The sequence below is a fragment of the Macrobrachium nipponense genome, chromosome 16 (assembly GCF_015104395.2).
Source record: "Macrobrachium nipponense isolate FS-2020 chromosome 16, ASM1510439v2, whole genome shotgun sequence".
Lineage (NCBI taxonomy): Eukaryota > Metazoa > Arthropoda > Malacostraca > Decapoda > Palaemonidae > Macrobrachium > Macrobrachium nipponense.
Window position 1 is genome coordinate 30,307,107 of NC_087209.1, and position 27,034 is coordinate 30,334,140.

Below are 27,034 nucleotides of genomic sequence, written 5' to 3' on the forward strand. Positions count from 1 at the left end.
TAATGCAAGTATCCAATTTTGTCGAAATTTTCTCAAGTCCAGAAAGTGAGTGTGAGGGAGGAATACCTTCTCGTAGCGACGGCGGCACCAAGAGTCCTGAAGTCCTGCGACTTCAACGCGACGACGTTGGATGGAGAATGCGAGAGGAGGGATTCCGGTTCTCGCTCCCTGGCTCCTTCTTCGTCTTCCGTCCTCGACAAACACTCACTCACTGACTGGACTCACAGCAAAGCAAAAAAGGAAAACACGGCCGGGGTTGGGCCTGGCAAAGAAAGAGTGTGAGATATCAGACTATTAAGCGCACTATATATATACAAATCATGGTTGAGCTTCCATTCGCGCGTGATATGAATATTCAAGGCTCTGGAAATCTCACCTTGCATAAAATGCCCCATCGCTGACGCTGATCGGCTATGAGGCATGACGCTGCTGTTAATGAGACCTTATGACATACAGCCATACATGTGCTCACCTTTTATGGGAAAGTTCGGCGAGACGAAAGGAGGCAAAATGGAAGAATTCAGGTCTACTTGAAAATTAAAGTAAAAATGATAGAGAAGATTTTTTTTTTTTAAATTTTCTTTTACTCAATTTAGGGAACGAAATTGCCAAATATTCCCCTAAAACATAATAATTAATTACGAATATATTCACCTACTATCTCACCTAGATTTACAGATTTAATCTTTAATCATTCCTATGCTTCTTTTCACGTTTTTCACAGGAGGGATATTTAAAATTTTGATAAAATCAAATGAGGAACGTTCTCTGGTATTACAAGTTCGAAACAGGTGGTATATGAGCGTTGTTAAGTTTCAAGTACAGCTTGTCAGTTTTGCCATCTTCGGTGAAATGACAAATTCCACAAAAATTGGGGAAAAAAATGTTAACGAAAGGAATTTTAGCGTTCTAACTTATGCAGTAAAAAAATTTATGTTGACCTAAATCACCGGTAACTTAATATTCTAATATGAATGGCTCGATTTTGCCAAGAAGAAGTTGTAGGCGATACAAATATATTTGAAAATTTAGTCAAAAGTTAATGCGATCAATGTTTAGTTGTAAGGTTTATGCTTTGAGCGCGCGCACACAAACACACATACACACGCACACAAACATAATTAAGTTATCCAAAAAGCGTGAAGAATCGAGAAGTTAAGGGGCATGTTGGTTATTACAATTAATACTTTTTATAAATATATATATATATATATATATATATATAGATACTATATAATAAATATATTACTATATAATATATATAATATATATAAAATACTATTATACTATATATATATATGTGTGTGTGTGTGTGTATGTTTATTTATTTATTTATTTATTTATTTATTTATATCAACATCAAGCCGTTTCCTTTGTCCGGGAGTGTTTAAGTGAAAGAACCACACGGATCTCTACTGCCAACTCGTGAATGAATCACGATACAGAAAACGGCTAAGCACTCTATTTAGCTGTCATTATTCTAGTTATAGCTAAATAGCATTTCTATTTCCGTCATCATTTAATTTTGAAAACGCCACTGCTTAAACAAGCGTGGAGATGACCAACCACCTTGCCCTGTCCTTGCTGGACCAATTTGGCCGTGAAAACGCAAAATTTTTTTTACATCTTTTGCGCCCCCTGATGAGGTTAGTTAGTAGGTGTTTACCAACAAACCAGCATTCAGCAAATTACCTTGAAAATACGAGAGCGCCGTCTTTAATTGTTCTTTTCCTCGTATTGTCTTTTGAACAAAAGAAATGTATGTATGTATATATATATATATATATATATATATATATATATATATATATATATATATATATATATATATATATGTGTGTGTGTGTGTGTGTGTGTGTGTGTGTGTGTGTGTGTGTGTGCCATTAAAAGGCTACATTCGCACCATAAAACTAAATAATGAAATCAGATATTCCATATACTTACATCCTCCAGCCTAATAACCTCCTTCCCCCCCCCCCCCCCCCCACCCCCCCCCCCCCCCCCCCCCCTCCCCCCCCCCCCCCCCCCCCCCCCCCCCCCCCATCCTTTACCTTATTCCTCTTTTCACGAACACAAAATCTTCCATTTATATATATTATATAATATATATCTATATATATAGATATATATATATATATATATATATATATATATATATATATATATATCACGTGACCGACTAAACCATCTCAAAATACTTCAGTCCACTCTTTCAGGCATACTATCCTTTTTACCACATCTGCATAATTATCGCCTCATATCTCGCATTTATTACAAAAACAATTCATCTCGTCGTCTTCCGCCTCTTGTTATTTATCATTTGGATTCAGCATCAGCACTTCACTTCCATAACGGAAAATTGGCTCACCAATACCTTCATGCATGTTACCCTTAACCTCCCTAAACATTTATTTTCTTCCAGATTTGTGCTTACTTAGGGAGTAAGTTAAGTAAATCTTAGTTTAACCAAACCACTGAGCTGATTAACAGCTCTCCTAGGGCTGGCCCGAACGATTAGATATTTCTACGTGGCTGGGAGCCAGTTGGTTACCAAGCAACGGGACCTACAGCTTATTGTGGGATCCTAACCACATTATATTGAGAAATTAATTTCTAATCACCAGCAACAAATTCCTCTGAATCCACGTCGGCAGAGTGGGGAATCGAACTCGGGACTACCGAGTTGGTAGCCGAGCACGTAAACCACTTGTCCATCGATGAACTTACTTTGGGAGTAAGCCTACAAACTACTTTCCTGTTGTTGTTGCTTTTGTTAGGGGGCTAGGAAAGGTCTATGGAACGGGCCTAAAAAGGTCTGAAAAAAGTTGTTTCGTGTTGAGTTAAAGATACAGGTATTTTAGGATAGGATATTTATACTTTATTTGTTAGAATGAAAATGAAAAATATAATTAATGTGCATCTTAAACAGTGCAAAAAATGATATCTAATACAATTTAGCGTATTTATTTTAATTTTCGTTGGTGAAACAAGGCTCTGCTTGACCATAGATTTTAGCACATTTTAATTTACGTTAAGTTACGAATATATTGTTTACAACTTATGCGTGTGGGGAAACTCGAGCATGCATCACGAGTAAGCTGGAGGTCATAACAAACCGTGGTCGCACTCACCCAGCTGCTATTATTGCTTCAGTTAATCTATTATTATTCAAATCCCTTCTTTTGTCATGGATATTTCGACTTATTGGTTTATTATCTTATTTTAATTTACCTTTTGCTACTTTGCTTTCAATATTCTCCTCTAGCAAACACTCAAACTTTCTGGAGTTTCTGCAGTTTCTCTTTACTCTCCACAATGTACTACTATTTGCAAACAACTATGCCACACTTCATTTACAACCTATTTCCTTACATTTTCTCTCATCTTTATCATTTGAATATATATTAAACAGTCAAGGAGGCAGGAGTAGTAAGTGCACCATTGTCTTAAAACCAACGATTACACTAAATTGGTCAGTCTTCTGTCTGCGCATTCTCTGTCTCTCTCTCTCTCTTCTTCTTCTTCTTCTTTTTCTTCTTCTTCTTTTCTGTTCTTCGTCTCCATATCTTTTTTTTCTCCCATTCTCCTTGTTCTTCTCCCCTTCTCTTTGGAGAATTTCCCCCCCTGGGGAGGTTGGTCAGTGGGACCACGTAGGATTGTTGCCCCGAGTAAGTTGTTAGTGGTTTTAGGTAGCTATTGTTAGCAGTGATTACTTGATTCATACTCACCCTTTTCCTTGTCTAAACTCAGGCTATTCTTCCCCTATTAAAACTTCCTCTCGCGTATCTTACTTCCTCAACTGGAATCACAGTTCCTCGTTGGACGAGTGGTTTTCGCGCTCGCTTACCAATCCGGTGGTCCGAAGTTCGATTCTCGGCTATGCCAACGCGGAATCAGAGACATTTATTTCTGGCGATAAAAAATCATTTCTCGATATAATGTGGTTCGGACTCCACAATAAACTGTAGGTCCTGTTGCTGGGTAACCAATTGGTTCCTAGCCACGTAAAAATATCCAATCCTTCGGGCCAGCCCTAGGAGTGCTGCTAATAAGCTCAGTGGTCTGGTAAAACTAAGATATACTTAACTGGAATCACACTTTACACTCTTTCCCTGAGACGCTCAGGAATGTTATGTAACCATAAGTCTGACTTTCTTGTCCATCACTTGTATAAGGATCAGTAGTTATTCATTGCGCCCATTGCTTTGGAATTTTGCCCCATCCAGGTATACCTTACACACCCAAGTCAGCAACAAAGGTGCACCTTTGGTACAAAAACTACAACATCCGTCTTGTAGTCCTATCAATGCACGTTGCATTTCATTCATCAGCTATTATCTGCCTTCATTACAATCGCTAGCAGTCATTCCCCTAAGCACACACGCATACAACATATTAATATATATATATATATATATATATATATATATATATATATATATATATATGACTCTAATTTTATCACATGAATCACCGTGATTCATATGCAAGCATTAAGTTACAAATGTCCTTTAATATCTAATTCGCTCTACCTCGGAATTACTATATTTTCGTATATGTAAACCGAAGGGGAATTTTTTAGATGATAAGAAATTCGAGTCCATTAACCGACGAATTTCTTATCAACTTGTAGTTTAATTCACACACACACACACACACACACACACACATACACACACACACACACACACACACACACACACACACACACACACACATATATATATATATATATATATATATATATATATATATATTATATATATATATATATATCAATTGTATTCTTCTGAGTCACGAAGAATGGACCTGATGATTATCTGCACAGAAAAACATAGGAGAAAGAAGATGGGAAGAAGAAGAAGAAGGTGAGTACAGATATGTAGCTTCCCTAACGGTTTGTTCCGCCACCAGGCCTCTTTTGGGGAAATTTATTTACCAAATAAAGTTCCCCGGATTAGGCCTGCGTGAGGGAGAAAATTTTTGGGGACGAGGGAAGACCTGTAGTACCAAGGCCGTAGAAGGCCTTGGTAGTACCTCCCTTGTTCTTACCTTCATATTTCTCCTTCCTTTTCATGGTGGATTACATTCATTATATAATAATTGATATATTATAATTACTATTATATTATATATATATGTATATATATATATATATATATATATATATATATATATATGTGTGTGTGTGTGTGTGTGTGTGTGTGTGTGTGTGTGTGTGTGTGCGATCGTCTATGTGGCAATGACTTCTTTGAGTACCTACAATTAAAATTGTGAAAGAGAAAACCCCCTGCCCAAGAACACACACACACACACGCACGCACACGCACACGCACGCACGCACGCACGCACGCACGCACGCACATATATATATATATATATATATATATTTTATATATATATAATATATATATATATATATAACTTAATCGCGAAATATGTAAAACAACGTGATGTTGTGTACAAATAAAGGTATTGTCGTGACCTTATCTTTATATATATATATATATATATATATATATATATATATATATATATATATATATATAATATACATATGCAAACGTACATACACAAAGTGACTCCTCTGCATTACAAGGCGCGACGTATTAAATTCAGAGATCGGTAGGGCTCCAGATAATACCGTAATTGAAATGACAAGAGGTAGTAATCGGCCAGTAAATTAAAATCTGCGGGGAAAAATATCATAAATTGACGCGATCTGTTACCAGTACAAGGTAATGTGCGACAAACCTGCTAGCCCCGAGGTGCTCACAATGAGGTTGCGCTTCTTATTTTTATTGCTTTTTTTTCTTTTTTTTAAATAACTTGAAATAACTAGATGAAACGAACACTGAATTCCCGAGTTTGGAAGAGTGCCGTAAAAACTCGTCTGTTATTTTGCCTGTTTATTGTTTTTCATCAGTTTGTATTTAGTTTTTGTTTTGGAGGTTTTTAAGTGGACGGCTGATTGACATATTTTTACGGTATCAACCCGTTTTATGAGTTGATTGCTTATAATAACTAAGTATTTTATTTTTATCTAAGCGGGTGAGTAGTAGCACAATATTTTGATAGGTTTCTGTTCTTCGTTGGACGGGTGGATTTCGCGCTCGGCTACCAATTCGGTGGTCCGAAGTTCGATACTCGGCTCAGCCAACGTGGAACCAGAGGAATTTATTTCTGGTGATAGAAATTCATTTCTCGATATAACGTGGTTCGGATCCCACAATAAGCTGTAGGTCTCGTTGCTAGGTAGTCAATTGGTTCCTAGCTACGTAAAAATATCTAATCCTTCAGGCCAGCCCTAGGAGAGCTGTTAATCAGCTCAGTGGTCTGGTAAAACTAAGATATACTTAACTGATTGGTTTCTTGCGTTGATAATTAATTGCCTGTTTCTTACCTGCCAGTTTACCAATCCGGTATTGGAATACATATGTTATTTTGCCTTTTAAAATATATGTTTATTTTGTTATGCCACATCGTAGGATTTCATGTTACATTAAATTTCTTTTGTATCACAAGCCAATAAGTTGACATCGCTCGTCGAAAAAGATAAAGTATCATTACTTCCAACTTTGTTGTTCGTCGTTCAGCATTTCTTCTCTATTTCTCTTTTGTAATTATTTTAGGGCATATAATTTGATGTACAGTTTAGGTAAAATCTGGACTCGAACTACTACACGAAATAAACTGCAAAGTCTTAGTTTTTTGGGGAGTGGAGTGGGGAGGTAAAAAAAAATTATAGAGTCGATTATTACTCGAGTGTGTGTGGTATTTCATGACGGGGAAAGTACGCAGTGTTATTTGGTTAACCTTTGATTAATATCTAAGCCTAGACCTAAAGAGAAAAAAATCTCCCCCCACCACTCCACTCGCATACCAACTGATCTACGACGAATGCTGAACACTATAACCCCATCTGTCCCTGTGGTGTGCATGTATGCACTAGAATGTGGCTAGTGCTTTCATTTGAATGTTAATTATTTCTAACTGTACTCTGTGTATAGTTTTATTTTTCAGATTCATCCTCATCTGTGAAATTTCGCCGTTATCTTTCCTTTGTTTTATCTTTTAGAAATCTCCACCCATCTCCAGCCTCTGGTCTCTTAGTTCTCATTCAAATAGGAGTAGATTCGGGTCTTCAAACTTTAAAGTTGCTGACAGGAACCCATTTAGCACTATCACATATTCTCCTTAGGATTATGCAAAGCACGTGTCCGCGCTATTTCCATATCTCCACCTCCCTTACATCATTATCTCATTTGCATAAGAACTTCCGTAATTTCCCTTAGAGTATCATCTCTAACTCTATCTCTCCTTCTGACCCAGTTGTTCTCATTCAAGCTTCATTCTTAAATCGACAAAATCCTTGAGAAACAGTTTCATTATCAAACTATGATTCGTGTCTAGCAATGCAGATCTTAATCTTACTTTTGTATTCTGTGTCAGTCGGTTTGATTTCCTGATCTTATTCAGTCTGCTTGTAGTTTGATTTGCCTTTTGTAGTCTGTCACTGAATTCAAATCAAGAGAAACTGTACCATACACCATTGTTGACTAATATTTAGAAGATTCAGCGTCTTTAATCCTTTTTCAGCTAATGGTATTTCACCCGTGTATGCATATTCTGTCCTCATTACCGCTGATTTCTTGGATTTATGTTGTGTCATGTCTCATTGCACACGTGATGCAGTCTATTTAGCAAGCTCTGCCGATCTTGCGGTGTCTGTCTAATTAAGACAGCATTAGCTGGGTATTCTGAGTCTGCCAAGTTTTTGTTGCCTTTTTTTTTTATTTTGCAATCTTTGAGAAGTGACAACAACAAAGTGATATAATATTGCCGTGTAGCACTCCACTAATTACTGCAACATTACCACTGCACCTCGTTCATTTATGGGTAATTTAGATTAGTTGTACAAATTTAATGGCAGTGCCATATTGACGCAAGATTTTCCATAAGATTAGTCTGTGGCTGCTGTCCAATACCTTCTCGTAGTCAACAAAAGCCACGGAAGGGTATCTTTTAAATTACACACTGCTGCGCAATATGTCAAAACACAAATATTTGATCTGTACAAGTCCAGCCTTTTCAAATACCAGTTTGTCCATCAATAAGATGTTCCCCAATTCCTTTAGCTTACTGAGAATAAGCATTTTTTTTTTATTACAACCAATGTCAGTCAGTGTCCCCATAGTCATCACGTTCATTCAGATCTCACCCTTCATTAGTACTTAGCTCTAATTTCCCATTCCCAATCATCAGGTGTGTTTTCCTCAATCCGTATTCTGCACCCCGTCTAGTTTGTACACGAGCTGTCATTTCAGTTTCAGCTGAAATCATTTCTGCGGTGATTCCCTCAAAGCCCTGTTTCTGGTGATTGAAGTTCACTCTCGACGTGGTTCGGAAGTCACGTAAAGCCGTTGGTCCCGTTGCTGAATAACCACTGGTTCCACGCAACGTAAAAACACCATACAAACAAACAAAGCCCTGTGTTTTACATACGTGTATCAGAGGTTTCTTTCTTATTTATTTCTCTTCAGCTTGTTACAGATGACGTTAGATTAACAAACAAAGGCAATATTAGATATATTCAGAAGTGGAAGGATGAGGACAAGTCGTTCCTTTGACCCTTTTCAGAAACATATCAAATTGTTTTAATGATATTCCATATCCTATTTTGTTTTGTATAAATTTTTGGTGTTTACACGATTTTCTTTATTTGCATCTATTATCATAGTGGTTTTATAGAGTTAAATAAAGTGGGTAGTTTATGGGGTTTACTAAAAAAACTCACATACTTCGTCGGATTGCATACATTATAGTCACCGCAATGACAAATATTTAATCAATAGATTTTAATATACCGTTGCAAGGTATACCAATAGACATGAAAATCATATACCCATACCAGTAATTATATTGTTTCAAAAGTTAGCGAATGCATTAAAGAACTGTCTGTTGTATGTGGAAAATGGCGTGTATAGGGTTTAAATTTGAGTGTATATTGTTTAAATTTTTCAAGTGGTACCCAAGGTTTTTTCGACCAACGTAGATTTTAAGCATAGATCAAGGGTTCAGAATGTTACTTGTGGCATATGCAGAGGATTTACTATAATATGTATATGTATATATATACATACATTAAATATATATACATATCTATTCACACAGACACACTCACACACGCACACACACACACATACACATACACACACACACACACACACACACACACACACATATATATAAATTTAATATATCTATATATATATATATAGATATAAATATATAAATTTATATTTTTTATTTATATATATAATATATATAATAATATATATACAGTGAGTGTGTGTGTGTGTGTTAATTTACGTATGGTGAGAAATATTTGCACGTGCGCGTATGTATTTGTATATAATATACATATTTTAGTAATGTAGATGTAGCGCGATATGAAACTGAAATATCGGCACTCTACGGTTGCGTACAGTATGCCATAGTCAATCCGTAATGAATAAAATGTAAGAAAGATATAGGCTTAATTTCTTCGTTTGAGTTACGACTTGTCACACATCATGAAGTGTTACGTGACTCTAATTACAGAGACACTGAAAGGATTTCAAATAGTGCCGTCCATAAACACTGAACATGAAACCCGTAGTCCCTAGGCCAACGAATGTGCATGTTCAGTAAGTTTTCCGACGTAGCTCGTGAAATGTTACTGACTGAATAACAAGAGGAGTGAAATTTCAGCAACGTTAGAGTTACACTTAGAAAGTCGCAGGGGAGAGACGAAAGGACCTTGGAAAAGATATTCAGCGGCGTACTCGGCACGTCTGGAACGAATATTTAAGGAAGTGATGAAGCAAAGTAACTTACGACAGGACAATACATAAGTTCAGAACAGACTGGTTCTAGAAATGACTGGCGCATGTGAAGGACAAAAACTGCTCTAGTCCCTGTGGAAAGGAAAGTGAAACCGAGTAGAAATATGCCTCGTTGTCCAATCCTGATTAAGATTCTCTAATATAAGCCTAACCAGTGTTTGTCGTATCACCTTTGAAATTTGTATGGGACTAGTGCAAACGAATATTTATGCGCTTGGAGTCTTACTTTTAAACACAAACACGGTTGCGAGATTAGGTAAAAGTTCAGTGCATGGACTTTCTAAAAGCTCTTTAAGAATCACATGTAAGAAAGTGTGCCGCCTAGAAATTATTTGACTGTCGAAATATGGTTAATGAAACGGAGAGAGAGCGATTCTGCAAGTGTTGATTTGATAGTTTTCTCGGCAAAGATGGCAGTTAAAGAGCTCGTCAAAGTGCGCAGCCATTTTCACAGCAGAGCAAGCGATCTGAGGCGCTGTCAGGGAAATTCTTATCCCACAGTCTCTGTCTCAAGAAACAGGCGTGATACTCACGACACAAAATACTATGAAGGAGTTACATTGAGTTATTCAATCTCGAAAACACTCCCATAGCACAGTTGGACTTTGTTTAAAGGTCGGTATGGTCGCCAATGCGTACGCTGCCCTTGGCCAGATTAAACTAGCCTGACTTTTTATATGCAATGGCAATACTTCTAGTGCCTATAAAGAATAACTAATACCCTACCTCCAATCTCCCTTCTCTCTTCCTTAATCCTATTGTCGCAATAAGTCAGTGCTGCCGAGTGGATGCAAACAATTTCATGGAGTACATGTCAAACTTTACCTTTGTTTAGATTTGCGTCTTCTTATACACACTTATGATAAACCCACAATTAGATATGATCGTGTCATGTTAAGGCGTTGACGTTCGTGTCTACATCTATTCATTCATCTATAAGTCTCCATGATTTTGCTGGGACATCTTATCCCTCGCCAGTTCACCTAGAGAAAATAGGTTAGTCGCTCTTGGATGCTGGTTGTCTTATGTACTTGCGCAAGAGGGTTTTAGAAGTGGACTCATTTAGTCTAGCCCACTGCGTGTACAGTTATGGTAGCTGTAACTGTAATAGCCGGAAGACTAAAAACAAATTTCTTTAGTATTGGCGGCCATTAAACCCCAGTTTATGATAACCCATTTTTAAATCATGTCGACGCTCATCGTTGAAAAAAAGACGGGTAAGTAAAGAATTGATTATAGCAGCAGCATCATATGACGGTGAATCTTCACTCTTGTCTCCTTTCCTTCGTTGGATTAGGTGTTAACATGACTTTTGGAAGTCAATAGTCTTCAATTCACTTACGTCACTTCATATATATATATATATATATATATATATATATATATATATATATATATATATATATGTGTGTGTGTGTGTGTGTGTGTGTGTGTATGTATGTATGTATGTATATATATGTATACACACACACACACACACACACACACACATATATATATATATATATATATATATATATATATATATATATATATATATATATATGCAGTGGTGTGATGAACGTCTTTAATGAATAGCTTTCGGAGAAAACGTTTTCCAACATTAGCGCCTAAAAACAAACTTAAGCGAAAAATACACCCGGAAATATAGATTAACATCCACTTTCGGTATGATGCATAAGTAAAGCATACATAAAAGAAAATACGTAAAGAGTAAATTATACACACACACAAGGAATATTTAGAAAGCTAGTACTGTAAACTAAAAAAAAAATCAAAATCAAACACATGATAACTCGAAAGTTACTTCGCTCAAGGTTGGCTTCTTCCGTTGATGCTGGAAGATTGCTTCCATTTTGATCAGGGGGTTAGTGCTGTCAGTGGATCTCATGCAGTACACTGTAGACACTACTTAGGTTTTTTTTTTTTTTTTTTTTTTGCTTCGTGCCTTCGGCCCTTAGCTGCAACCACTTTTGTTCCTTTTACTGTACCTCATTTCATATTCTCTTCATCTTATTTTCCACCCTCTCCTTACACTTGATTCATAGTGCAACTGCTTTGAGGTCTTCCTCCTGTTACACCTTTCAAACCTTTTACTGTCCATTACAGGTCCCAGTGCTTGGCCGTTGGCCTAAATTCTATACTCAATTCAACCATTTTGGTCAAGTACAAAATATGGCTCGAAATGGCTAGAATGCCTTTACGAGCAGAATTCAAGTTTAATGCTAAGGTTTAAGGGAACCTCTGTTTGGGTTCCATTTATAAATATAGGTGTGACTGCTGTAGAAAGCATCATATTACATCAGAAAGGTGAAAGGCACCAGCAGGCAAGATCATCTGAGCACTTCGGTCATTCACCAAGAACTGGCGATTGTATGACGAGACAGGAATAAATCTCAAAGTGACAACACTCATTGAATAGGGCGAACTTTTCAATCCTGGGGCCTTTTCAAAGGATATCTTGGACCTGACCATAATGAAAGCAATTCTGCTATATCAACAAAAGCCAACCATGGACGGAAATCTTTCGAATTATCTCTTGTTTGGTTTTCGTTGATTTTTGTCAGTTATCAGCGCGGGCTGTGTAAATAATGGTGTATCTTTTCTATTGCAATTACAGTAATTTTCACGTATTTTCCTTTGTTTATCTGATCTATGTTTCAGTTGTAATGTGTGTGTTTTACTTTATGATGTTATATTGATTAAACAGCAATTTATCTTTTAGCACTGTTGATGGAAAAAATATTTATATTTTCTGAAAGCTAAGCAAGATATAACATGTTTATCACCACTGATGTCTGTCTTCATATGAAAATTCCGTTTTCCAGTGAACAAATTATTAAAGCTGATGATATATTTATATATTGTGTGTGTGTGCAAGCGCACGCGTGAGTATGTAAACAGATAGGTAATAGCAAGGGCTTGATTTTCACGGAGACACTCACAGATAATTAGAACTACCCAGAGTACATGATTTTGTCGTCTTCGTTTTCCATTGTCCCGCGAGTTTCCCTTCCTTGTGTCATCAATGACAACAAAAATTTTAAGGTTCTGAATAACGAGTTAATCCAGTATCTCAAGTTCAAATATTTTTCAGTGTTCTGGCATGGTCGGTGAGTATGTTCTACAAGTGGACACTAAAGATAAATTTTTGTAACTTGTGAACGGAAATGTAAGCTATTAATCTTGCACGCTTATTATTATTATTATTATTATTATTATTATTATTATTATTATTATTAGACGTATCTTCGTTCTGTCTGTCTGCCCGTCGGGTTTGGAAAACAATAAGGAAATGTACAGATATTATTTGGAATTTAACCATTTTTCGTTGTTTCTTCTTGTTTTTACGCCTGTTGATTGATTTTCCCATTACTTTAATCAATTTCACTGTTTGCGACAAGCAACGACAGGGGTCATTGACTCATTGGCCGTAGTCAGCTAGGAACTGGGCAGTACAATAAACTCTACTTTGCCACGTAAATGGATGGACCGATTTAGAAATGGCCACCAGTCCTGGGCATATGGGGTTGCTAAGGACCTCCCAGGTGATGTACTGAGGATACATCGAAAATATAAAATTAGAATGAAGAACAGTGAATCAGGCTGTAAAGATAGAACAGGCAGAAAATTAATTCAAGAGATATAGACTCGAACGTCATAGCTGATTGCGAACCACAGCGCAAGGAATGAGAGAATAGACACTGGAAGAGAGAGTCATGTGTATTTTTAGACTGGAAGAGCAGATGGAACTGGCAGGGGAGGAGAAGAAGGTATGATTTTAACATCAAATGCAAAAACAGGCCCTGAGTGACTGGGAACCAATGATTACTGCTGCCAAGATCTATTATTATTATTATTATTATTATTATTATTATTATTATTATTATTATTATTAATGGAGAAACAAATCCACGGTTATGTGTATGTACATATATTTAAAGATAAATCTGTATAGGGATTGTTTCTCCATCCCAAAACTCATGCTACTATGAGTATTTTATTATTATTATTATTATTATTATTATTATTATTATTATTATTATTATTCAGTAAATGAAACCTATTCACGTGGAACAAGCCCACGGGGCCTTTGACTCGAAATTCAAGCTTCCGTGAGAATATTGGTTTCAACCTCCCACCCCAGACCCCACACTGCTGCAGTAACTGATCATGACACAGAGCCAGTGATTTTTCCTAGCCGTTGAGGGAGACGCGAACCCGCGACATCTGAGTGGTATACCACGATACTAACCACTATAGCAGCGGACCAATATTAATCAAAACGATGCTGTATGAGTATTATAGTATCCTATGCACCTACGATTGAACTCTCTGGAGAAATAGCAGATATTTTATACTGAATTGCTGAGTGTTATAAATGGAATACCAGCGAAAAACAGAGAGAGAGAGATAGAGAAGAGAGGAGAGAGAGAGAGAGAGAGAGAGAGAGAGAGGAGAGAAATGTGAGGAATGACAGATAGAAAGAAAAAGAAATGACGAAAAAGAAAAAAGTATTCTCGGTTGGTGTGAAGATTATCATCTTCAGGCTTCACGTTTTATTAAAAAAATTTTGATTTTTTTTCCAAGAGCGCTGATAGACATTTATGTTATTCTCTCTCTCTCGACTTCTCTCCTGCCTCCTCTCTCTTCTCATCTCTCTCTCTCTCTCTCTCTTTTTATTCTGAGATATATGAATTATTGTTGTTGATATGAATTCAAAAGTTGGCAGGAAGAATGGCGGGATGGAATATATAATGGGTAAGGTTGAAGAAACTGCAAATGAAAGTTGGATGCTGTTCATTAGTTTATGTGCGGCAGATATCTTGGTCATTGGACTCCGTAGGGGGGTAGTGCCGTCAGCGCACCTCGTGTGGTGCACTGTGGGCATTACTTAAGGTTCTTTGCAGCGTGCCTTCGGCCCCTAGCTGCAACCCCTTTCGTTCCTTTTACTGTACCTCCTTTCGCATTCTTTCTTCCATCGTACTTTCCACCCTCTCCTAACAATTGATTCATAATGTAATTGCAAGGTTTTTCTCCTGTTACACCTCTCAAACTTTTTATCGACAATTTACGTTTCAACACTGGATGACCTTACAGGTCACAGTGCTTGGCCTTTGGGATAATTATATATTCAATTCAATTCAATTCAGTTGGTCGTTGGAGGTGTTTTCAACAAAACGGCAACCTTAATTAAATACAATCGGTCATCTCCAGTTGGCAGTCTGGAAAAGAATAGATCACTTAATCAACCAAGATATAGTGAGGGATGGCAGGAGTTGTAGAGGAACAGGTGTTGGCAGTGATGATCACCAGCTTGCCATTGCCACACTAACGCTGAAATTAATGTCATCCAAAACGAGTAAAAAAATACTCCGAAGTTCCTTCGGTGCGATTGAGTTTTCAGTACAGCGTATAATCAAGGTGACCGAAAATAGCTCTATCTGTCGGTGCTATGTGAGCCGCGGCCCGTGAAACTTTAACTACGGCCAGGTGGTGGCCTAGTCCATATCGTTGCCAGACGAACGATTATGGATAACTTTAGACTTAAATAAAATAAAAACTACTGAGGCCAGAAGGCTGCAAAAAAAAAAAATAAATAAATAAATAAATAAGTGCTGACGGAGAAAGTCGGCACAAGTTTTCTTTTCAGAAAACTGAAGTGTTGACAGAGTTTTTAGGTTTGATTCAGTAGAGCATCTTGAAGATGAACATCAAGAGGCTATTTCCACTGAATGCCTAAATAGATTTGCAATTCTGAAAACCATTTCTAAGGAGGAGCAAACATCAGCGAGGGTTAGTTTGATGTCAAGAAGCTACAGTATATTAATCTGTTGGAAGAGAAGTACTTTGATATGGGGCAAGAACACGGAGGCCTTAGATCTTGGATAAACCCTTTGCTAAGCACTTAAGACCAGATTGTGAAATTCAGCGAAGGTCAATGAGAGATAAGAAAAAAATACTTGGATAAACAGGCTGATTAGGAAATGGCGTTGGAGTTGGGATGGCCCGCAAAATCTCTTATGAAATACCCATGAGTGAAAAGACAGTGGATAGATAATCACATCAGAAAAGGAAGAGAAATAATGCTGGCCAGTAGAGTTTTTATGAGGTTGGGAATAAGAGATATAATGGGGATCATTTGGCTGCCATACCACAAGCTGACGAATTCTTTATGGATTCGCAGTTTTTGAAGTGGAATCGATAATAAAGGAACCTAAGAGATTGAAAACACCAGGTTCTGATGGAATCATCTTGTGTACTAACTAGACTTTTTGCAGCGTATGGAATGAGGGAACAAAGTTTGATGATTGGGAATTGGAAGTTATAACCAAGAGATCTGGTAACTACAGTCACTGACAAACGCTGATTGTAAGGAAAATATCCAGTATTCATATTCTCAGTAGGCTATAAGAAGTAACTGATAAAAAGCTTAGTGATGAATAAGCTGGTTTTTTGAAAAGGCTGGAGTTACAGAGCTCAGATATTTGTGTTTAGACATTATGCAGCAGGGTGGGTATGCAGTTTAAAAATTCTCTTCTGATGGCTTCTGTTGTGTACTAGAAGGCATTGGGGACTGGGCAGCTCCCACACACCGGAATTGTGACAGGTCTCGCGTCAATATGGCAATCCTCAATATGCAAATGATCGATGAACGAAATAGATGCAAAGTTAATATTGTTAATTGGCACTTTTCATGGGATTTTGCAGTAATAGTTGGGTGCAACAAGGAAATGTTATTTCACCTTTACTGTTTAACCTCCAGCATTTTATAATGAAAAAAAAAGTGCTCGGAGATGGCCGAGAATGTTTAGACTGGAGTAATGAAAGAAACATGGCAGACTTATGATTATGCTAATGATACTGTCTTAATTAACAAAACACATCATATATAAAAACTTTCTTAATAGGGTGCATCGTGTATCTAGAGAAATAGGACTCAAAATACTCCTAGAAAAACAGAAGCATTGAGGACGGAGTATTTACAGAGGGTTGAAATTCCAACAGATGTAGAAAGGATCAATGAGGTTGGATCTTTCAGATATCCAGGAATAGTGATACCCAGTACAGGTTCTCTTGAACTGAACTTAGTGAAGGCCTAAAAGAAAGACAAATCTAACTATGGGCAGGCTGAATGACATTTGGAAATCAAATAGATTGAAATTACTTACAATAGCTAGATTATACATAGGTTTAGTACAATCAGTATCGCTATAGCAACATGTGTCATGATTTGATAATGAAAGTATATCCCAAAGATTTTGCTCTTCAAGAATAAAGCTTTCAGATGAATATTATGAATCAGATGGAAGGTTAGAGTTAAGAATGATAGCAGAGGAGAAATTACGGAAGTTTCATATGTAGTTGAGATAAAGACGAAAGGGAGATAGAGATGGTATGGACATGACCTTCGCACAAAACACGGGAGAACAATAGAACAGCATGATAAGTGCCATCTGGGCTTCCCTGTGGGCACCAGAAGAGTTGAAAGACCCAGACATACTTGGATGAAAACAATGAGACAGGAGGCTCGAGATGAAGACTGAGATTTGTGGAAGATAAAACGCAGGAATGATTCGGATGGCGATTTTTCACAGAGCCTATGCGTTAAGCAGCGTTGGAGGCCATGATGATGATTCATAAAAAAAACCTTAAGCTTTGTAAACTTTTATGGCTTCCATTCCTTGACGATGACATCATATTCATATGAAATTCCTGTATGAGCTAATGCTTAATTAGATGGGGTTATCCATCTCTTTTCAGTTTAGATTATTCCTGTTCACATAAACCACAAAAGGAAGAAAAAAGTATGAAAAAGTTGAAAATTTTATGATGACCTTTTTCGTCCTTACTGAGATCAGGGCTTTCGTACTTGTGGTCCTTCATTCCTTTCCATTTGCAACAATATAATGAATCGAAAGCAAACGGTTTAATATATGACTGTGCCCTTATATGGACTCTGAATTCATTTTCACTCCGCTGCTACGAGTCTTTGTAGGATTCTCTAATGAGCTGAAGGAGAGAGTTCCTCCCCTACCTCTCACTCCTCTTACCTATGTTGCGTAAATCTGCAATGCTGCGATTGCTAACTCAGTTGCTGCTCTCAAGCTTTAGAATTCTACTTCTCTCCCTGCTTCTATTTTCGTCGTTTCTTATAACCTGTGCCTGGGCTGAATCCAAACGATTTACATAGACTTATTATTTGCCGTGTGGCGAGGATGTTGAATGCGACTGAATGAAAACAGGAGTTGAAATTAATGACATTGCATGACATGTTTGGAGTGAGAACAGTTAAAAGAATGACAAGTCTAGAAATACTGAAGCAGTGGAAGTATAATTGAAATTAAGTATGGAGAAAAATAAAAGTAAGTAGCCATCATTAGTAGAGCAATAAAACTGACGAGTAAATGTTGATCATCTTCAAAAATAGATAAAAGAAAGGAACTGTTGCACAATGCTTTATAATAACATCAAAAGCCGTCTTACAGCTTCGAGCTTCGGCATCCAATACCCTCCAGGGGATTCAGTCCCGAAGGTTTGCGTCAGAAAGAAACAAAACATCTGAGGACCCTGGGACGTGGGACATCGTGGCACTGAGTAGAATAACAATGAAGGAATTCTTCACGACGTGTAATACGTATTAATAACATGAGACACGGGTGCTAAGGATGATAGGTGAATTCCTGTTCATTGTTGTGATGGAAAAAGAACCACTACTTCAGGTGATTATGCCTCGAAGGTAAAAAATTATCTGGTACTGTAGACAGACATCCAGACGAATCAGTGACTCATCTCATAAAAAAAAAAAAAAAAAAACTTGCCAACGTAAACCTTCATTTTTTTTATTTCCATAAAGTAAATTGCAAGTTGTTCAAGTTTTTGCCTCTCTCTCTCTCTCTCTCTCTCTCCTCTCTCTCTCTCTCTCTCTCTCTCTCTCACTTATAATGGAACAAAATTAACTACATGAAATGTTTGCAAAACTCTGGAATGACTTAAGACAGCATTTTTTTCAAAGTATTCATTACATTTTGCCGATCCCCTTCCTTTCACCCTTATTGTTCACCATCGAATATTTAGACATGTATAGTACTGGTAAATTACCGTACCACGAGAAATTATTAATTTTTTTCGGAATCACGCTACGTCTTTCACCATCCACAAAGCTCTTTGAGTGCAGCTTCGCGGTACCCGAATCGGAGTATCTTCATCTGTGGTAACAGAATACGACCAGTCAATCAATGATGACAGAAAGATCAAGTCCTGATGCATTTGCGAATAATGCATTCTCTATGAAAATCAGTTCTTATTTAAGAAATGACATTATTTTATTTGAGTAAAACTATGTTTTTGTTTACTGCAGTATGGTGAGAAAAAGAACCTAAAGAACGTCATACTTGTAAAGTTCTTCCCTTTAAGTAATTAGGTAACTATAGTTTTCGTTCCATTTTCCCTCACAGTAGATTCAGGCCAACAGCTATCGCAAAATCTGTATTTATAGAAAAAGCCATTTTTAATGGAGTTTTTACCAAGTGTTCTATCACCTGAAAGTACTTAGTGCAATAGTAACACGTATTTTTAGTTTTACAAACACTTGTGAGATGTAGTATTAGTCTTTACCTCTTCCTGTACCTGTGGTTCTGTAATTTCTTCTTCTTTGGTTTTCTGAAACAAGGCTTTTATCTAGGTAAATTACAGTTGTAGCAAATAAAAAAAATCTGCATACTTCCAGTAGGGTTCATGCACATTATTTTATATGACTAGATCTCGTAAAGATTTTCCATCCCATCCTCCCCTTCAGGTGGATGGGACTTTAACTATTTTAGGTATAACTTTACTAGAATACTGTTCTCCAATGTAGATGTCTACTTCTGCCAGAGGTTTATCCCATTTAGATAGAGTGGTTCGTGGTGGCAGGCTTGTTTCCTAATATTAACAGTTATGACATGGACCATCAACAGATGGTCTATTGGTCAGTTTATCATAAGTTGTATTTCAACAGAGATCTTTCACATTCACAATTGATACTTGATCCATTTTTCCTGCCAAGAGCAGACAGATTCGCTGAACAGCAGCACCAATATCCAGTAAATGAGCCTCGCTGTCGAACTACTCAGATCCAGTGGACCTTTATTCCTCACATCGTTGGATTGTGGAACAGTCTCCATGAGGATGTCCTGCAACTGGAACTTCAAAAGTTCAGACGCAGATGCAATGCATCAAAAATTAAATCAAATCAGTTTGAGTAATGAGTCTATCTTCTGGGGATCCTAGAGGGAATGATTGGTTGCTGGTGTTGCCAGAGTCCCTCTGAAGGAGCTTCCAGAGAAGCCCATAGGTCTTCTACGGGCTGAAATGTTTGTATTCATCATCTTGGCATTGTAACTCAAACGACGCCAAGAAGTTCTTAGACAACTCACATGTATTATTCCACTGGAATATTTGACCATCATTCAAGGCACAGCTATGAATTTTCTTATTTTGAATGGTGCCAAGAAAACAGGTTTTGAAAAGAAAGAAACATGAAAAGTCAGTTTTATCGTATCTGCTTAGACCTAAGTCATCCTACTTTAGGCAGTTTCGAGTCTTAGGCCAGGATAGACTAGGTTCTGTTGTGCATAAAGGTTAAAATTTTTCACTCTGTCACTGTCGCATTATATGCATAATTTATACAGGTTTAATAGATATATAGCTCTTTATTTCTTCTATAAATTCATGTATCCTACAGACTTCGGAAAAGTTTTAGTTATGATTTTAATTAAACTTCCTACCGAACATACAATTTTAAAGTTTAATTGTATATTTTCCATTATTTTCTAGATTAATTAGGTCATATCTTCAAGAGGACTTATCAGATATTAAAGATATTCATTTCGGAATGAATTTATTCCATGATGAATAAAATTTTATTTTTTGCAAGATTCTGGAAAAGGTTTATTGATTACTATAATTTTTTTAGCTTCAGAACCCTAGGCATTTAATTTTTGACAGCTTGTTTGATATTTACTCATTATTTTAATCTCAATCAAAATCTTTTCACAGATCTTTAGATATGAAATTCTTTCAATAAAGCGAGCTTAGAAAGGAAGTCGTGAAAGCTTTACACACACATATATATATATATATATATATATATATATATATATATATATATATATATATATTGTATGTATGTATGTTTGTATGTATGTGTATAATTATAACAATCCAAGGAGATATACGAACAAAATTTCAACCATTCAAGCAGAAACAAACAAATGCTCAATTAAAAATTATTCTCATTAACGTTTAGGTAAAAAGATCCACGACTTGTAAACTGCGTCGAAATCTTCCCGATGACCAAAAGAGAACCAACAAATAACAGATAAATGAATAACATGCCAGTTGTGTTACAGTATAGCGAGACTGGATAATAGAACTCGAAGTTAGGTAAATTCCAGTTCCTACACGTAATTTACATTTTTTTCCCCCTAAACATTCTCTTCCGCCGATACTAACCAGTAAATGGCTAATTCCCTCCGGTTAAACAGGTTCGTGAAGGCAGCAGTTTCGTTCGTGAAGGCAGCAGTTTAGTTCGTAAAGATCTGTTTGGTCGTTTGTTCTGTTAAGGGCTGTTATTTGGTGCTGCAAATGATAAGCAGTCATTTACCGAAGAACACACTATGGTGTGTGTGTGTGTGTGTGTGTGAGTGTATGCTGACACGTCACCCTATACTTCATCTATTTTACCCTGGGGGTTGGTGTGGTCGCACAATAGGATAGTTGTATGAGTTTCGTAAATTATGTCATGTGCTAACAAGCAAAATTATTGTGTTTTTTAATTTATTTTTTTTAATTTACAGAAAAGTCCAGGAATTTTTGGATAGTTCTGCGCAGAGGCGAAACAACACCTCATTGACTATTTGTAATAGAGTTTAAAAAGTTAAATCAAGATCAGGGAGATTGGAAGTGTTTCAAACCAATGTAACTATACTTTGTTTTTTTTCCATCTGACCATCCGCCTGTGGTGGTCGCGCATGGTAACACTGCGTCCCGGGCTTTAAATAGTTACGCTAAGTCTAAGTTTTAGGTAAATAAAAGGATATCTGGATGTACATTTGCAACTGAAATGTGTTTTAATAATTTACTGTATGCGAATTACACCGTTAATATTCGAAATAGGATATTATTTAAAGCCCGGGACGCAGTGTTACCATGCGCAAACACCACAGGCGGATGGACAGATGGAAAAAAAAACAGAGTAGTCTCAAAAGTTTGTGGTTCCTTTAAGGACAGAATCAGCTTATCAAACACCCACCCTTGACCCGAGATAGACAATGGGAGGTGTCGCAATGCTGCGTTTCTCTTACTGTTAAGGATGAATGGTGATATAACGTGCGTGTAATATATTTATCACTAATAAGTTAGTTTGAGAGCCATATCTATTACTAACCGGTTACTTTGTGAGGCATTTAAATCAATTTGGCAATCAGATAGCTTCATTTTTCTCTTTTCATTTTCCAATAGATTGATAAGTTTGGCGCTACTCGTGAATAGCGCTAATCTAGCTTCAACCTCCACGCTAGAGTAAACAACATAGGCCCATGTTTGTTCACCCCAGCAATTGCAAGCTTTCCATTTTGCTCTTAGTTTTGCTAGAGCTGAGGACCTCTTCCAAAATACGCTGTAGTCTAACTTCCTTTAGTCGACGGAATCTCTTAATCATTCGAATCACTCAGAGTCTCCCACAAGGCCAGAGACAAGAAAAGTTCACGATGTTCTCATGCTAATGGAGGCGATTGTGGGTATTTCGAGGGCATGTGGCACGCCTCGTGGCCTACCCGATTACCCCCGGTGACCATCGCTTTTGGGATGGCTGGGAGAGCTCTTCTCCTGCGTTTTGCCTGTTGTTTGATCTCAGGCCTTTCTAATCTTTCATGGCCATTAACCGTTTTAATCTGTCAGGCCTAGAAAAGGGGTGAAGAAAACAATTGCCCGATATAATCTCTTCCAGAAATTATTTCTGGGTCTCTTTTTCAGTACTTTTTTCTTTTTATTCTGATTTCAGTCGGTCATGGACCCAGGTGGCCCTACGATGCTTCATACCCATCTGAGAGGCAATTTATTTATGTCTTATATACTTAATACATACTAGTCGGTTCACCTGCTGGTTTGCGTTTGTTTGTGTAAATTGTCATCGGGATTAAGCACAGATATCTGAGTATTCATTCATCTTTTCTTAGAAAAGATGAATGAAGGAGTCTAGCATATTGCGAAGAAAATTTAACCACTTCTATAGTGGTTGGTTGTTTTTTTTTTCAGCTTTATCATAAAAATGCGAAGATGGAACTGGTAACACGAAAATTTTGGTAGAAATCGTAAAACAACTGGTTAAGGGACATTCCACTCGTAAACCGAGAGATTTTGATCATAATGCAGCTGGGAGTTCAAATGCAGTATTCTAGTCTCTTCTGGTTTAGCTTCGGAGTCTGTTTACATAACCGTGTTCAGGTTTTTAACGATTTTACTTTTATTATTTTCACATTAGCGCCACCTGCGAAGCTGAAAGGTCAAGTTTTGACCAGTTCGAATGTGTGTGTGTGTGTGTGTGTGTGCTAGCTTGTCACTTTGTTCGTATACAAAATACATCGAAAACGCACGAACGTATTTAATTTAAAAGAAACTTGTTGAGGTCCTGCCATCAGATGTCCCCTTCAGATGGTAAACATCGGCTGATATCGATGAAGATATGGCGCTTCGGAAACCATTTCACCTACCAAAAAACAAATTTAGGAATTTTCACGGAATTTACTGCTGCGTATGAATGTTATTAGTTTGATATTCTATCCCATAGCATTAGCCGTAATCAATAATTACCTGTCTGAGTTTAACCAGGAAGAGTGAAAGGAGTTGCATAGATTGGCGGATATATGAACGCCACTGAATCCTGTAGTTCTAGTAGTTACTATGATTCTTAGTAGCAACAACATTTATTTTGGTAGGGACATGAGTTGCAGTATTTATCTATTTCTGACATGGCCAAGAAGATCCCAGCCAACACACGCATTGCAATTTTGCCCTTTCCTCTTGTCCCACACCAAACCCTCCTATCATGCGACTGAAAAATAGCGTAGAGTCGCAGCTACGAAATTGTCCTCAACGTCCAGGGACCATTGCAGGATCCAGAAAACAGCCCAAACAAAGAAACTGATTGCGGTTCAATTTGACCTCGAGGGATTACCGACGTAAACTGGACCCAAGTCCAGCTCGGGTCCACGAGCGTCGTATTAATTAACGTGTACTGTATTACGAGAGGTGTCGCTGGTCATCGTATGGCATCTTGATTACAGTGCGTATGTCGCTTAAGAGTCTGGGAACGCCCGGCGCTGTTACGTGTGCGCGGGAATTTACCGAGAATGAATGTTGCTGTCTTTCGCCAGATAAATTTAACTTGTTTGCTTGAAAAGTGGGTCTGAGACAAGCACGTATGTTGCATTTGCGCGGATGTTTATTGGCTTTCCGATTGGAGGAGTGCTGGGAGAAGTCGGAGAAAGCATATTGGACGCAGATGAGAAGTTATGGGACAATATGAGTCGTGCTTGGCTGTGGAATGTCTTATGGTTGTTCATCGGTCGTGGATATCAATTCTTTCTGGTTTTACTGTGATGCCATTAGACCATCACTTCCTCATTTAATATTCGTGAAAAAAAAACCGCAGAAGTATTTTAAGAGACATTGAAACGCTGACCCTAACCGCAATGAACAAGAAGTACAAAATGGACGCTAATGACTATGGTCATCCAAACTCCTGTCATTATAAAGTGAGGTATAAGTTCCAGTGGGACAACTGGAAGTGACCCTAAACTTCTTACACTCACCATAAACATTGCTGACGATATGAAGCACGCAAAAGAAAAAAAAAATACGATAAAAAGGACGTGCGCAAAAATACAAAAGAACATGAGAGTCCATCGTAAGATCACTGAAAGTCCTGTGGCAAATGCCTTAATTCAAACAAAACGTGAAGGAGTTTTGTGACTGTAATAACCACAATGCCCTTTTGGCTTCTGTTTTTTCAAGAAGAGTTTATTTCATTCTGATCATCGGAAATATAAAAAAAAAAAAGATCAAAATGACGAAAACCTTCAGTGACCATAAAACCCAATTAAATCGACCATTAACCAAATAGGTATAACCATCGAATAACTAGGAAGTCAGAATTACCTGCATGAGTCTGCTTAGCAATCAAGCAAGGCACAAAGCACAGACTCGAAGGTGACCACAAGGACAATATCTTGGCTACAAACATGGATACTGTGTACCCAGAACAAAGCTGCTTCCTGCATTTTCACACGTATTTCACTTTTGGGTTCTAAAAGTTTCTATAGGAATACAAAAGACCGACTCATAGCGAACATTCTACAGAAGCTCAGGCACTCAAAACTTGCCATATCGCACTTGAGCATGGGAAAATGCTTATCAAGATTTAGACCAAAAATTTAGAATAGAATTTTATATTTTTTTCAACAATACATCATTTAATCAATTAAGCAGAGCTAAGAGAAACTATTCATTGCACATTATTTATTGGATGAACCTGATCTAAATGAACTGGAAAAATCAGTCACTCCGTGACAGGCATTCCATCATTTTCAAAGTCCCATTGTTTTTATGGTTTTCAGACCAAAACATGGTTGTTTCTTAGGGTGCGTCCACACTGCGGTTTAATATGTCATCAACGCACATTGACAACTTGTTGCACACACATCATAAAGAGACTGAGCACAAGTCAGTGACTTTAGTCCTAACCAGTGCTTCACATGATCAACCAGCATTTGCCAAAGATTTTTCCACTACCGGTGGTTGATTTGTTTTCAGCCTGTTTGTGATGTGTATTCAATAAGTTGCCAACATGTGTTTGTGACATGTTTTACTATAGTGTGGACGTAGTCTTAATGAATTTCATTTTGTGAGTGCTAACTGGCTCATCTCTTGAAAGTAGCTTTATTAAATAATTCAGTAAGTACCAAACAATGCAAAGTTACACATTCTATACTAGAAGTCCATGACATCAACACACTAGATATAGGGCTGAAAAGCCTAGTATGTCAGTACAGTGAGGAAGAACAGTGTCCATGTCACCATACATTCATTATACTGTCAAACCTAATGCTAAAATTACTATCTGTAAATTAAGCTGTGAAGACCTTATGACAGATTGGAAGAAAGACTATATTGAAAGTAAGAGTCCAGCTTTTTGTTAGACAGGAATGCTTAGTTCATTTACCTGTCATTACAGCAGTGTACAAACAGAGCTTCCCCATAAATGAAGATATTTTCTATAAAACTGCATAAAAAGTTTCACATTAAATGTGAAGGAGCTGCTCGGAAGAGAATGACATGCAGTGCCTAAAGAGTAAACTTAGCTCCTTAGAATAAGACTATATATCAGGCCCATAATGAAATGCACAGAAACAAGCTAATGATAATTTCTTAGCTTGAAATGCTTTTAAGTCAGATGGGTTCCGTTTCCAGATTCTGCATTACTGCTGTGAAGGCAAAGAGGATGTGAAAAAAGAGTAAGAAAATTGATCTTGAGACCATTAAATTTAATCAAGTAGCAAGATAGGATGTTAGGCTATGAAGAGTTTAATTACTTTCGTACAAATGGGTGTAGCGTGAGAAGTCTTGGAGGTCACCGGTGGAAAAGAAAGGAAAGATAAAGTACAAATTCCCGGTGAACACCACCTGGGATTCGGAAAGAAACTAATGTGGCATCATCAATTGCAACAGAATTAGACTGATCTTAAAAGAGACTAAACTAGTCGACAGAGGTAAAGGTGAAGCCATAAGTATGACGTTTGGATGACAGAATCTGATGCCAGACAATGCCAAACGCCTTGGAAATATCAAGAGTTATTGCAAGAGATTTCCCATATTTCAGAGGAAAGGATGACCAGAAGTGGTGGGAAAGTACAGAAACCATACCGATGATCGATCAGAAGTGCTTTAGAAGATTGGCACAAAAGTAGCTTCATAGAGTTTAGCAATAGTAGAAGGAAAAGCTTAAGATAATATTTGAAAGGCTTGGATCATTTCACCCTCATGGAAACAGATTATACAGGAAAGATAAGTAAGTGTTTTAGATAAAGCGTAGGAAATCCGCAAAC

At 37.3% G+C, this 27,034-nt stretch overlaps 1 protein-coding gene across 2 annotated transcripts in view; it reads right to left on the reverse strand.

Annotated features, from left to right (window-relative positions):
- Nucleotides 1–27,034, reverse strand: part of LOC135195635 (bumetanide-sensitive sodium-(potassium)-chloride cotransporter-like) — a 116,851-nt gene that overhangs the window by 34,122 nt on the left and 55,695 nt on the right. Inside the window, exon 2 of one of the 2 annotated variants that reach the window (XM_064221992.1) lies at nt 67–262. The exons of the other annotated variant lie outside the window; for it this stretch is intronic. The gene's annotated coding sequence lies outside the window, so the exon portion shown is untranslated. The remainder of the gene's footprint in view (nt 1–66; nt 263–27,034) is intronic. 2 annotated transcript variants of the gene reach the window in all.